The 11,786-nt window shown below is 45.1% G+C and overlaps 1 protein-coding gene across 1 annotated transcript in view; it reads left to right on the top strand.

Annotated features, from left to right (window-relative positions):
• The first annotated feature begins 1,955 nt into the window (after nt 1-1,955).
• Nucleotides 1,956-11,786, top strand: part of LOC126526315 (uncharacterized) — a 99,501-nt gene continuing 89,670 nt past the window's right edge. Inside the window, exon 1 of the mRNA XM_050174217.3 lies at nt 1,956-2,359. The gene's annotated coding sequence lies outside the window, so the exon portion shown is untranslated. The remainder of the gene's footprint in view (nt 2,360-11,786) is intronic.

Genomic DNA, 11,786 nt, shown 5'->3' with positions numbered 1-11,786 from the left:
TTGGTTCTACCAGCAGTACCCTAGTGAAATTTTCAGAAAACGATTTGTCGTGTCTAAGAAGCAATGCCTTTTTGAAACTTCTCACATACATAGCACACATGCATAACTCTGTAATCAGGTATCACATATGTTTTCAGCTGACCCCCGAAGAAAATTTTTGCCTTCAAAACTAAGCTTCCCTCAAAAACACAACAACTTCGCACTTTTTTAAGCAGTATTTTAAACCTCCAAAGCTTCCGGTATATTTCGGCGCTACTATGGCAACCGGGCTACCATTCTCTATTTATGTTGTGCCCTTTGGATATTCCTGGGTTTCAAAAAAAATATTCAATTTTGCCATTTCACTTGCATTGGCCGGTGCCAAACACAATCAAAATAATAAAACATTTGAAAAATTCACTATTTCGCCAGTCACAATACTTTATTGTCCTGCCATAGACAGCATCTGAATGTCTGGATCAAACAACATGCCTTTGAAGAAGATGTTGCTTGGTACCATTTAGGCCAGTTGATAAATATAGTTTTGCAGAAATGCTGGCAATATTCTGGCAAGAAAAATTAACTTGAAGAATAGGTTTCAGGCTTCAACCAACATGTGGAATGTTCTTTAACTGTATCGGCGGCGGTCAAAAAAGGCTGGTTCATTTGGCTTGGAAAGACCCAGATAGATAGATAGATAGATAGATAGATAGATAGATAGATAGATAGATAGATAGATAGATAGATAGATAGATAGATAGATAGATAGATAGATAGATAGATAGATAGATAGATAGATAGATAGATAGATAGATAGATAGATAGATAGATAGATAGATAGATAGATAGATAGATAGATAGATAGATAGATAGATAGATAGATAGATAGATAGATAGATAGATAGATAGATAGATAGATAGATAGATAGATAGATAGATAGATAGATAGATAGATAGATAGATAGATAGATAGATAGATAGATAGATAGATAGATAGATAGATAGATAGATAGATAGATAGATAGATAGATAGATAGATAGATAGATAGATAGATAGATAGATAGATAGATAGATAGATAGATAGATAGATAGATAGATAGATAGATAGATAGACGGACGGACGGACGGACGGACGGACGGATGGATGGGTGGGTGGGTGGATGGGTGGATGGATGGATGGGTGGATGGATGGATGGATGGATGGATGGATGGATAGATAGATAGATAGATAGATTCAAAGTGCGTAATGGGCACGAAGGATGCTAATCGAATTGAATATTGGAAAATACTTTCATACGTTCATTTGAACATCCACAAAACAAGAATATTACCACAAAACGCACCCCTATCTAGACGGTTCAAGCATTCGCGATAAGTCTCTGGCTGCGCAACTGGTCGAACCGAATGTTTAAGCATCTCTCTAACATGTATTGTGAAACGCCCTGCATGTTGCTTAGACGTACATTAGTCTCAATGAAACACAGTTTTGTCATAAAGATTCTTCTGATGAGAGTAACACAAGCACACATTTCTTCGTAATCAACGCATTTCTGAATGTATCTTTGCGCCAGCAAATCATGGTATTTCACACTTTCTGACCAAAGCCCGCAGTTTTCTATCACTTTATATTTAAGAACAACTGTGTTCTCATCGTTATATGTTGGAGACCGGGGCTTAACTGATGCTAATATACGCTTCATACACGTGGAACTATTTCACATACATGGAAGTCCGTGCATTCCCCGCTCTAGCTCTGTTAAAAGCGTGGCAGTTTGAGCGAGTTGGTATGTCATGACTGTTTTAGGCTTGTAGCGCCGCTCAGGAAGAGCAAAAAAGGAAGGAGGTAGGGGTAATCAAAGGGAAAGGACACAGAGCGGTCACTCTGTTTTCCGTTCCCTTTGATTACCCCTACCTCCTTCCTTTTTTTTTTGCTTTTCCTGAGCTGCGCTACAAGCCTAAAACAACCTAGCCCTGTTTGCTGTAAGGCTGACACGAACACGTGTGCACATTCTGGCATGCACCTGCGCCCCTTTAGCGCAATGCTTCTGCCGACACGTCCTCCCGCAGTTATTGTTTTTTTTTTATATTCTCCCAGGGACGGGAACCGACAGGCTTATAAGGATGCCCAGCGTGGCAAGAACTCACATCACCTCATTTCACAACGTCAGGTTGTTCTGTAAAACTTGCTCCAGACATTGCCTGAGTTTTTCGCTGATTTGCCTTTACTTTCGGCGTTAGTTTTTATCACAATTATTTTCTACCCGTTGAGGAAAGCCCACTCTAAAGTTAAATTTGTCATCCTACCAGTACAAGCCTCCTCACCTCCTGATTCAAATGGCACTGCAGTGAGTAGTTTCAACGCCGTTCATCTATCGCCAAGTAAGTAAACGATTATTTATAACAATTCAAGAACTCCGATTCACGTTGATGAAGCATTCCTTGCATCATGTGCGGATATCTTCGAACCATACGACCATTTAATAAGATGGTACTGTGTCACGAAACCATATATCGTTTCTTTTCAGTCGTGCTCCTTGTGCATAAAATATTTAACACATATGTTCGTGAATCAGACGGGCGTTTTGCAACACCAACGCAGCTACTACCAAAGCAGGCAACAACAAATATGTATGTAAGGCAATTAAAATGCATTACATATAAAAAATAATTCGGCAGAACCGATTTTGCGATGTCTTTGAACGTAATGTAATTAGCATTTAAGAAATCTAGCGATGCGCCGAATTGCAGAAGGCACCTTAATTTACTATCTGTAGCAGTAATTTTGAGATTGCCATTGCTTCGCCTGCATGCAACATACACTGTCACCGGGATGTGCCCAATTTGATTTTACGCTCTCTCGATTGGGTCACCCATGCCCATGACGTCATTATGATGAATGCATGATGATGATACCCTGACGACTATGAAACGGCGAAAAGGTGCTTGGAAGGCGCAACGATGACGACGGTGTGACGACTATGGGATGACAATGACTGTATTACGCCAACAGACAGACCGACCGATAGATAGATAGATAGATAGATAGATAGATAGATAGATAGATAGATAGATAGATAGATAGATAGATAGATAGATAGATAGATAGATAGATAGATAGATTAAAGTGCCTAATGTTGGCGCAGGATGCTCAAGTCCAGGAATCAGTGACCACCACTCCGGCGTAGCCGACCCTGCGTAACGCGGTTTTTGATAACTGTATTTAAAGCGTCTTTAAAGATCGATTGCTCAGCAATGCCTCGTTCTTCCCAAATTGCGCTTTATGTGCTTAATCCCGACAACGACCCAACGCATTATGTAGCGTCTAGTTTAATTTCGCTGGCTGTATTTTATTGCTACGTCACTTTTGTGGACCCGCTTAATATGCATGCGTGATTTTTAATATCCTGACTCCAGCACAGCGAGAACTCATCTGCTAATTGCACTCTAGTGGCATATAGTCTAGGTTTCACTCTATATGTAGGTCCAATTTGGTTTTATGCCGCTAGTGGAATTTTTTCCCTGGTTCTCTTTTGTTCTGCTACTATGCGGCGACACAGCACTACAGGGTCGAAAAATTCGTCCGTCATTAAATAGACGGCAAAGGGCTCGTCAATCATGTTCTAACTAATAGACTCAAAATTGGACTGACGTTCACGCCCTGACGTATAACGAAAGATGACACTGTCAGATTGTGCAAGAAGCACCGGAACAAATGGTTTTATCGAGTGACATCCAAGCATTAAGCACGGCTGAGCGCGCCATTCTTTGTCAAGTCGGCGCTTGCTAAGGTGTCGTATTTGATATTCAGAAAGGCAAACATTATTTTCCACCTTAGCGAATGAAAACAAATCAGTAGTTGCACTGCATCACTGAGCATTTGACTAAGTAATTACATAATACAGCTAGCTAATAAGACTATATTTATTAGAGATCACTCGTAACTAAGATACTATGCTAAATTCTCTCCCTTTACTAATACACTGATGTCATGGATATCAAATGTAATGTCACAAAAGCAGTGGTTGAACAATGAGAACGCCTGAGAACTGGCATGATGAAGCCAGTAGTTCTAATGCATCATTTATATGGTAAAATGGTAGTGCTGAATCGTGCACGTCGTCATTGGTGTTATTTTCACTGCAATTAAAGGAGCATGTTAAAATACAACTGATAAGTCATAACGCCGAGTCCTACCTTCCTGGAGTTTCGTCACGGATATCAAATGAAAATTCATCCAAACAGTGACTTATTTGTGATCATTAGGAATTGTAGGGTTGAGTCACTTGTGATCGCGAGTCACTTTGTTTAGTACGACATGTTTACCTTTATTCATATACGTCATCATTGATAGCAACTGAAGAGTCGTTAAATGACCATTTCTTCGTTTAACGCGGCTGACAGATCAATCCCGGCTATTTTTGATCATGAGCGATGCGCTCAGTATGATGTTCTCTTATTTGATGCAATGTGAGCACAATGAACATCAAATTAAAAGTAATACAAAATGATGATTCAAGTACATCAACTAGGAGGTGGTAGGACTGAGTCACTAGTGATCACAAATCTTTTTGTTTAGTATGACAGTGGTAACCTTGATTCGTGCAAGTCGTCATTGGTTAAATCAAAAAGTGATTGCATGAATAGTTTGGTTACCATAGTTAACTGATAATGCCGAGTCATTAGTGATCACTAGTGATAAATTCCGTTCGATGTACTTGTACTTGTAAACAGCTTATCGGCATGGATATTATATGAAGAAACATAAAAATGGTTAGAAATGGCTGGGTTGAGTTACTAGGGATTGCGAATCTCTTTGTTTAGTATGACAGTGGCAGTCTTTCTTAATTTATTGTCATACCTATGGATCAGTTTCCTTAAACTTATTTTTTCTGAATATACAGCAGACAGCGTCGAAATACTGGTCATCACCGGGCTAATGTGCAGTTCACTGTTCTGGACTGAACTTCGAACATTTTCACAAAATTTTGCTTGCCTGGGAATTCGACCTTTCTTGAAGCATGTTTCTGCTTGAATTAAAGTGATCGCGCTGGGAACAAATCGGCTGGCGCTTGGAATAATTTGGGGGGGGGGGGGAAGAAACCCCGTAGTTGGCATAAGCGAAGCCAAGCGCCACAGGAAGCTCGCCATCAGCAGTGCAACTTTTTACGCTTCACAGAATTGAGCCAAAGGTATGGTTGCTAGCTAAGGTCTACCATTTCGTTTCCTTCATAACTATTACACACAGCACTCACTAAAAACATGGACGAAGAATAGGCAAACACGAGCGCTGACTCACGACTAAAAGTTTATTTCGTTTAAGCACGTATATATAGGAAACCTCACACATACGTACACCCGCGCGCCAACTTTCCCCAAAGCAAAGCGAGTAAGGCAGCGATAAAGCAAGAAATCCGATAATTTTAACGATTAGATGTGTCTAAAAAAGCGTTTTCTGGTCCAAAGAAATTATCCAGTCTGTGCCCTTGTCGTTTAAATCCCCTGTCGTGTGGATCTTGTTACATCGGCCCAATGGGCAGGTGTATAAACTAAAGGTTACACGAACATTCCTTCAGATTAAAGAATGCTGGTGTGTCACATTTGGCCACCCATGCGCAGCTTGCAGTTGCAAGCCCATTTTTGAACGCACACTCATAATCTGGACCAAGAAAATGAAAAGGCCCGCCTCATTTCAGAGGCCTACCTAATCAATAAATGGGGTGACGGGTGCGTAAGCCAGGCATCACTCGCATTACACAAGAAACAAAAAGCTTTTTTAGACCCATCTAATCGTTAAAATGGTCGGACTTGCTTTATCGCTGCATTTCTTGCTTTGCTTTTGGTTAGGAGAATGTTGGTACGCGCGTATAGAGATGTGTGAGTTTTCCTATATATAATCAAGTGAATCGTGCTTTTATATTTTGGAACTTCGGAATTTGATAAAATTCTTCTAACGAAATTCAAGCCGTAAATCTCAATTCCGTTACCAACAGTCACTAGAATTTATCTTTTTCTCAAATACAACAAGCATTATAAAAATCGCTCGAGGGGTTATTGCAGAAAAGCGTTTCTGCGTTTTACATGTATTTGAATAGGCCGCGTCGGTGTTTGGCCCGAGCTAAAGCTTCATCTTAAGAGAAAGCTTTAACTCGGGTGCTCCTTTCTAAATACATGTAAAAGAATTCGTTTTTCTCGGCAACCACTGCACCAAATTTGACGAAGTTTGTTTCATTTAGAAGAAACATAAAATCTAGTTACTGTTGGTTTCGAATTTTTGAGTTAGGTTGTAAATTTTTTATTAAAAATTGGCAAAAATCGAAAACTTTCAAAAAACGAGACTATTAAGTTTACAACTCTGTACCTCAACAACGAAAAATGATAATACAATCCTTTGAATTGCATCTAATAGTACATCTAAAGCGGACAAAATTGATATGTTACACATGAATATAAAAAAGTTGAGTAATATGGAAAAAGAGCTTTTGCAGAACCCTAGTAATCAACATAAGAAATTCACTTAAGATGTAAAATGACATATCAAATTTGCCCGCTTTGAATGATCTAATGGAAGCTGTTTACAGAACTGCGATATCTCTTATGCAGAGCTATACATTTGTAAACTTCGTGCTTCCATTTTTTTCAAACTGTCGAATCTTTAAAAATATTTTTGACGAAACTCAAGCCCTAAATCGAAATTCTGCTTCCAATAGTCACTACAATTTAACTTTCTCTCTCAAATGCAACAATCGGTCCACGGGTTATCTCAGAAAAAAGTTTTTGCGTTTACTTGTATTTGAATAGGTCGCGTCAGAGTTGGGCGCGAGCTAAAGCTTCCTCTTAAGGCAGTACTGGCACTAATAGCATGCCCAGGAACTACCTAGGGGGAACGCAAATCACCTTGTGCCGTGATGCAGCAGGCGCTTCAAGCAATGACAGTGCAGAATGCAGCACGCGGCCGGCCGACGTGCGCGGGTGGGGGTGCAAGTTCGGGTGCGGCGAGCAACGCACAGCGTATGATTTTTATCGCCCAGGTTTCACTTTATGCCACACGCTTTGATTACTTCATGTGAATACAAAATTCTGAATGCAAAAGCTTTTAAATTAAAGAGTTTTATTTGTCGCTTAGTCGTGGTTTGGTGGTGCCGTTTATCACGCTTGTGGCTTTATCTGATTTTGTGAAGACACGGTGAAAGTTAACGAGCCGATATGAAGTGGTATAAGTCGTCATTATGGCTCGCACTAAAAAAATTATTATTGGGGCAAATCTGTGCCGCACACTTCATAAACACTAAAAGCAAAGCTGTCGCCTTGTGTATCCGATGAGGGTATGGTAGCGAAACTAAATGGGGCTACCGCAGCAATCCGATATTACGGTTTAATTGCGAGGCACGCCGTAGCGGGGGACTCCGCATTGTTTGACCACAAGGGGATCTTTAACGTGACCCCAATGCACGCCATTTTCGCATTTCACCCTCATCGAAATGCGGCCACCGGGGCCGGGATTCGATTCCACGAACTTGTGCTTAGAAGCACAATACCATACCCGCTATTCCACCGCTGCGCCAAGGTATTGGATACGATGGAGCTTGGTGCCGAAGATTTGTAGAAGGCTTGAATTTCAAGCTGTAGCTGCGCACTATGGCGAAGCAAAAACGGGTTATAAATTTTCATTGTGAGCGCTATTACAGCAAAGTTTACTCCACAGGCTATTATTGTAGCTGGTAGAGGCACGGTGCGTAGTTTTATAGAATTAATATTAGAGGCAACTCTGGCGTTAGTGCCTGCGGTCTGTGCAATCGGGGGTTCAGCCAGCGTGGGAATTATGGGAAGTACGGGCATTTGCATAAACTTCATCCTTCCGGCTTCAAACGGTTTTGTGGCTTCGTAAACTCATAATTTTCAGCAAAGTAATGTGTAATAGGTTATTCATAATAATCATCATCGGCCTGGCTACCCCACTGCAGGGCAAAGGGCTCTCCCATACTTCTCCAACCACCCCGGTCATGTGCTAATTGCGGCCATGTTGTCGCTGCAAACTTGTTAATCTCATCCGCCCAACTAACTTTCTGCCGCCCCCTGCTACGCTTCCCTTCCCTTGGAGACCAGTCCGTAACGCTTAATGACCATCGATTATCTTCCCTCCTCATTACATGTCATGCCCATGTCCAGATATTTTTCTTGATTTCAACTAAGATGCCATTAACTCCCGTTTGTTCCCTCACCTAATATGCTCTCTTCTTATTTCTTAACGTTACACCTGTAAGGAAGAAGTGCGCCGTGCCGAGCTCCGCAGCCGGATCGCCAGCGCTACTGAAGTGGGGCTCGGGCTAGACGCTGTTCCTGGTTTAGACTGGCTAAGCCTACGCTGTTGCGTCTTCTTGTCCGCGTCCTTCGTGTCGTCCACAACCATGTCGGACTTCTTTACCATAATTGGGGGAGGTTTGCTGGGTCTCCTGCAATCCTGGAATTGGGCAGCCGGACTCTCCCTGCCATCATGACTACCGAAAGCGCCACGAGCTTCCCACCACCTGCTCCCCAGTCTACCGTCTGCCCCGGCACATTCTGCCAGCGGGACCCTCCTATTTTTAGCGGCACTGACGACCACGACGTTAGTGACTGGCTCTCCTCATACGAACGCGTCAGTCGGAACAACGAATGGGATGACATCACGAAATTGACCACCGTCCCTTTTTACCTCACCGGAATTGCCCACTTGTGGTTTCGGAACCACGAAAGCGAAGTCCCAAGCTGGACGGTGTTCAAGACAAAGTTCAGCGAGGTCTTCGGCCGCCCTGCTGTACAAAAGCTTCGTGCCGAGCAGCGTCTGCAGTCGCGCTCTCAGCAGCCTGGTGAGAACTTTACCAGCTACATCGATCTCTGTAAACGCGTCGATGCATCCATGACTGAGGGCAATAAAATCAAGCATATCATGAAGGGTATCGACGAGGACGCGTTTCAGATGCTCATTTCCAAGAGCCCCTCTACTGTTGCCCCAGTTACTGAACTGTGCCAAAGCTGTGACGAGCTCCGCCGTCAACGCCTCCTCACTCGCCGTCCTGTTCCCCATCAGGAATCGTTGTCCGGCTTGACCTCTCCTTTTCCAGATGCCACCCTCCTCTCGCAAATCAAGGCTTTCGTCCGGGAAGAAGTTGCTCGCCAGCTCTCCCTGATCTCCAACCCACCGGAGTCCAGTTCGTCTCTTAGTCCGACCCTACGACACGTTATAGAAGAACAAGTGTCCGAGGTCCTTCCTCTGGAACGGGCGCCTCAACTCACCGCCCCATTGACTTACGCCGACGCCGTCGCACGACCACGACCACCGACCTTCCGGGCTTCGCCTCCGATGCATAGCCCTGTTTTTTACCCCCACGCCACCACGACCTCCAGCCCATCGAGTAAATAATCCCTGGCGCACACCGGACAATCGGCCCATCTGCTATTCGTGCGGTATTCCCGGACACGTCGCACGCCTGTGCCGCCGCCGTCCACTTCATCCACGTGACGACCCACGCACAGCCGCGTACGACCATCCGTCGTCTTACGCTCCAGACCGGGATTTACGCCTTCCCCGCCCAAGCCTTCGCCCAGTGTCCGACCGCCGTTCTCCTTCTCCTCGTCGTTGCTCGCTCTCCCCGATGCGTCGACGTCCCTCTACCGCTGACACGGAGAACTAAGTGGCGCAGTTCCAGAGGCAAGAACTGCGTCATCGTCACAACGCTCAAGCCCTCTTCTTTCGCCGCCGAACGTTATTGATGTCGCTTTTGAAGGAGTCTATGTGCTTGCCCTCATTGACACAGGTGCCGCCATATCTGTAATTGCCGAAAAACTGTGCCGCTCATTACGAAAAGTCATGACGCCTTTCTTCGGTCCTTTACTCCGCACGGCCACAGCACAGCACGTCCAGCCGGTGGCTGCGTGCACCACCAGACTTGAAATTCAAGGAGTGCTCTGCACAGTCGAGTTCGTCGTTCTTCCCCACTGTTCCCACGATATTATTTTAGGTTGGGACTTTCTCTCCCGTCACCAAGCTATTATTGATTGCTCCCGTGCAGAAGTCGCCTTCTCTTCGCTTGGCAATGCCATATCTGATGACGTTTCGCTTTCCGGCACCAAGTTGTCCCTCACTGACGACATCCATATACCTCCGCATGCATCCGTTCTGGCACCTGTATCCTTTTCCGTTGCCTCCGACTCTACCGTACTCTTCAAGCCTTCCACTGCTTTTGTTCACCGCCACCTCTCACCACTCCCAACTGCGTTGCTTAGCCTTCAAGCTGGTGCTACTCACCTTCCTATACACAACCACTTCCCATTCCCGATTGCGTTGCTTCGCGGCGAATCTCTCGGCTCTGTGGAGCCTTACGACACCATTACCACGTCGGAACTTTCTGTTGGATCGTCAGAGGTCAACACCCTCTACTGTAGTCCCGTTCCTGCCACATCGCCTGAAGACGTTTTCAGCCACGTCATCGACAACGCCTTAAGCCCCACGCAACGCCATCACCTTCTCCGTCTCCTCGAGAAATTTCGCCCTGCTTTTGACAGCCATAGCACTTCTCTGGGCCGAACGACGACTGTATGTCACCGTATTGACGCCGGTTCTCACCCACCGCTACGGCAGCGACCCTACCGCGTCTCGTCGACAGAACGACGCGTCATTGATGAGCAAGTAGGTGACATGCTAAAGCGTGGTGTCATTGAACCGTCCGACAGCCCATGGGCATCGCCAGTTGTTTTAGTTAAAAAGAAGGATGGCTAGATCCGCTTTTGCGTGCATTACCGTCGCCTAAACAAAATAACCAGAAAGGATGTTTATCCATTGCCGCGGATCGACGACGCCCTCGACAGCTTACAAGGTGCAGAGTTCTTTTCCTCCCTCGATCTACGCTCTGGTTCTTGGCAGGTGCCTATGGCTGCAGAAGATAAGCCTAAAACTGCTTTCGTCACACCAGATGGCTTATACGAATTTCGTGTGATGCCATTCGGACTTTGCAACGCGCCCGCGACTTTTGAGCGGATGATGGACACTATTCTTCGAGGTCTCAAATGGAACACGTGCTTGTGTTATTTGGATGATGTAGTAGTGTTCGCCCCAGATTTTCCTACTCACCTTCATCGCTTGGAGCAGGTTTTACGCTGCCTCAGTGACGCTGGCTTCCAACTAAATCTGAAAAAATGTCACTTTGGGGCTCGCAAGCTGACAATTCTCGGACATGTCGTGTCGAAGGACGGCGTTCTCCCTGATGCCGCTAAGCTCCGTGCTGTTAAAGAATTCCCGAAGCCAACGTCTCTAAAATACTTGCGCAGTTTCATTGGCCTCTGCTCGTACTTCCGCCGCTTTATTCGCAATTTCGCTTCGATTATGGCACCTCTGACAGAGTTTCTTCGGGGAGACCCCAATATTTCGGCGTGGTCCCCGACTTGCGATGATGCCTTCGCGACGCTACGTCGCCTGCTCATAACACCACCGATACTGCGCCATTTCGATCCAACTGCTCCCACGGAAATCCATACGGATGCTAGCGGTGTTGGTCTTGGCGCTGTGCTCGCGCAGCGCAAGCCCGGCTGCCAAGAATATGTTGTTGCTTACGCAAGCCGTACTCTGACGAAAGCTGAAGCGAACTATTCCGTCACGGAAAAAGAATGTCTCGCGATCATCTGGGCCATCACAAAATTTCGCCCATACCTGTACGGCCGGTCCTTCGATGTCGTTACCGATCACCACGCACTTTGCTGGTTGTCGTCTCTCAAGGATCCCTGCGGCCGCCGAGCCCGGTGGGCACTGAGGCTCCAAGAGTACGATATCCGG

This window comes from Dermacentor andersoni, chromosome 8 (genome assembly GCF_023375885.2).
Source record: "Dermacentor andersoni chromosome 8, qqDerAnde1_hic_scaffold, whole genome shotgun sequence".
Lineage (NCBI taxonomy): Eukaryota > Metazoa > Arthropoda > Arachnida > Ixodida > Ixodidae > Dermacentor > Dermacentor andersoni.
This window is presented reverse-complemented; position numbering and strand designations above follow the sequence as displayed.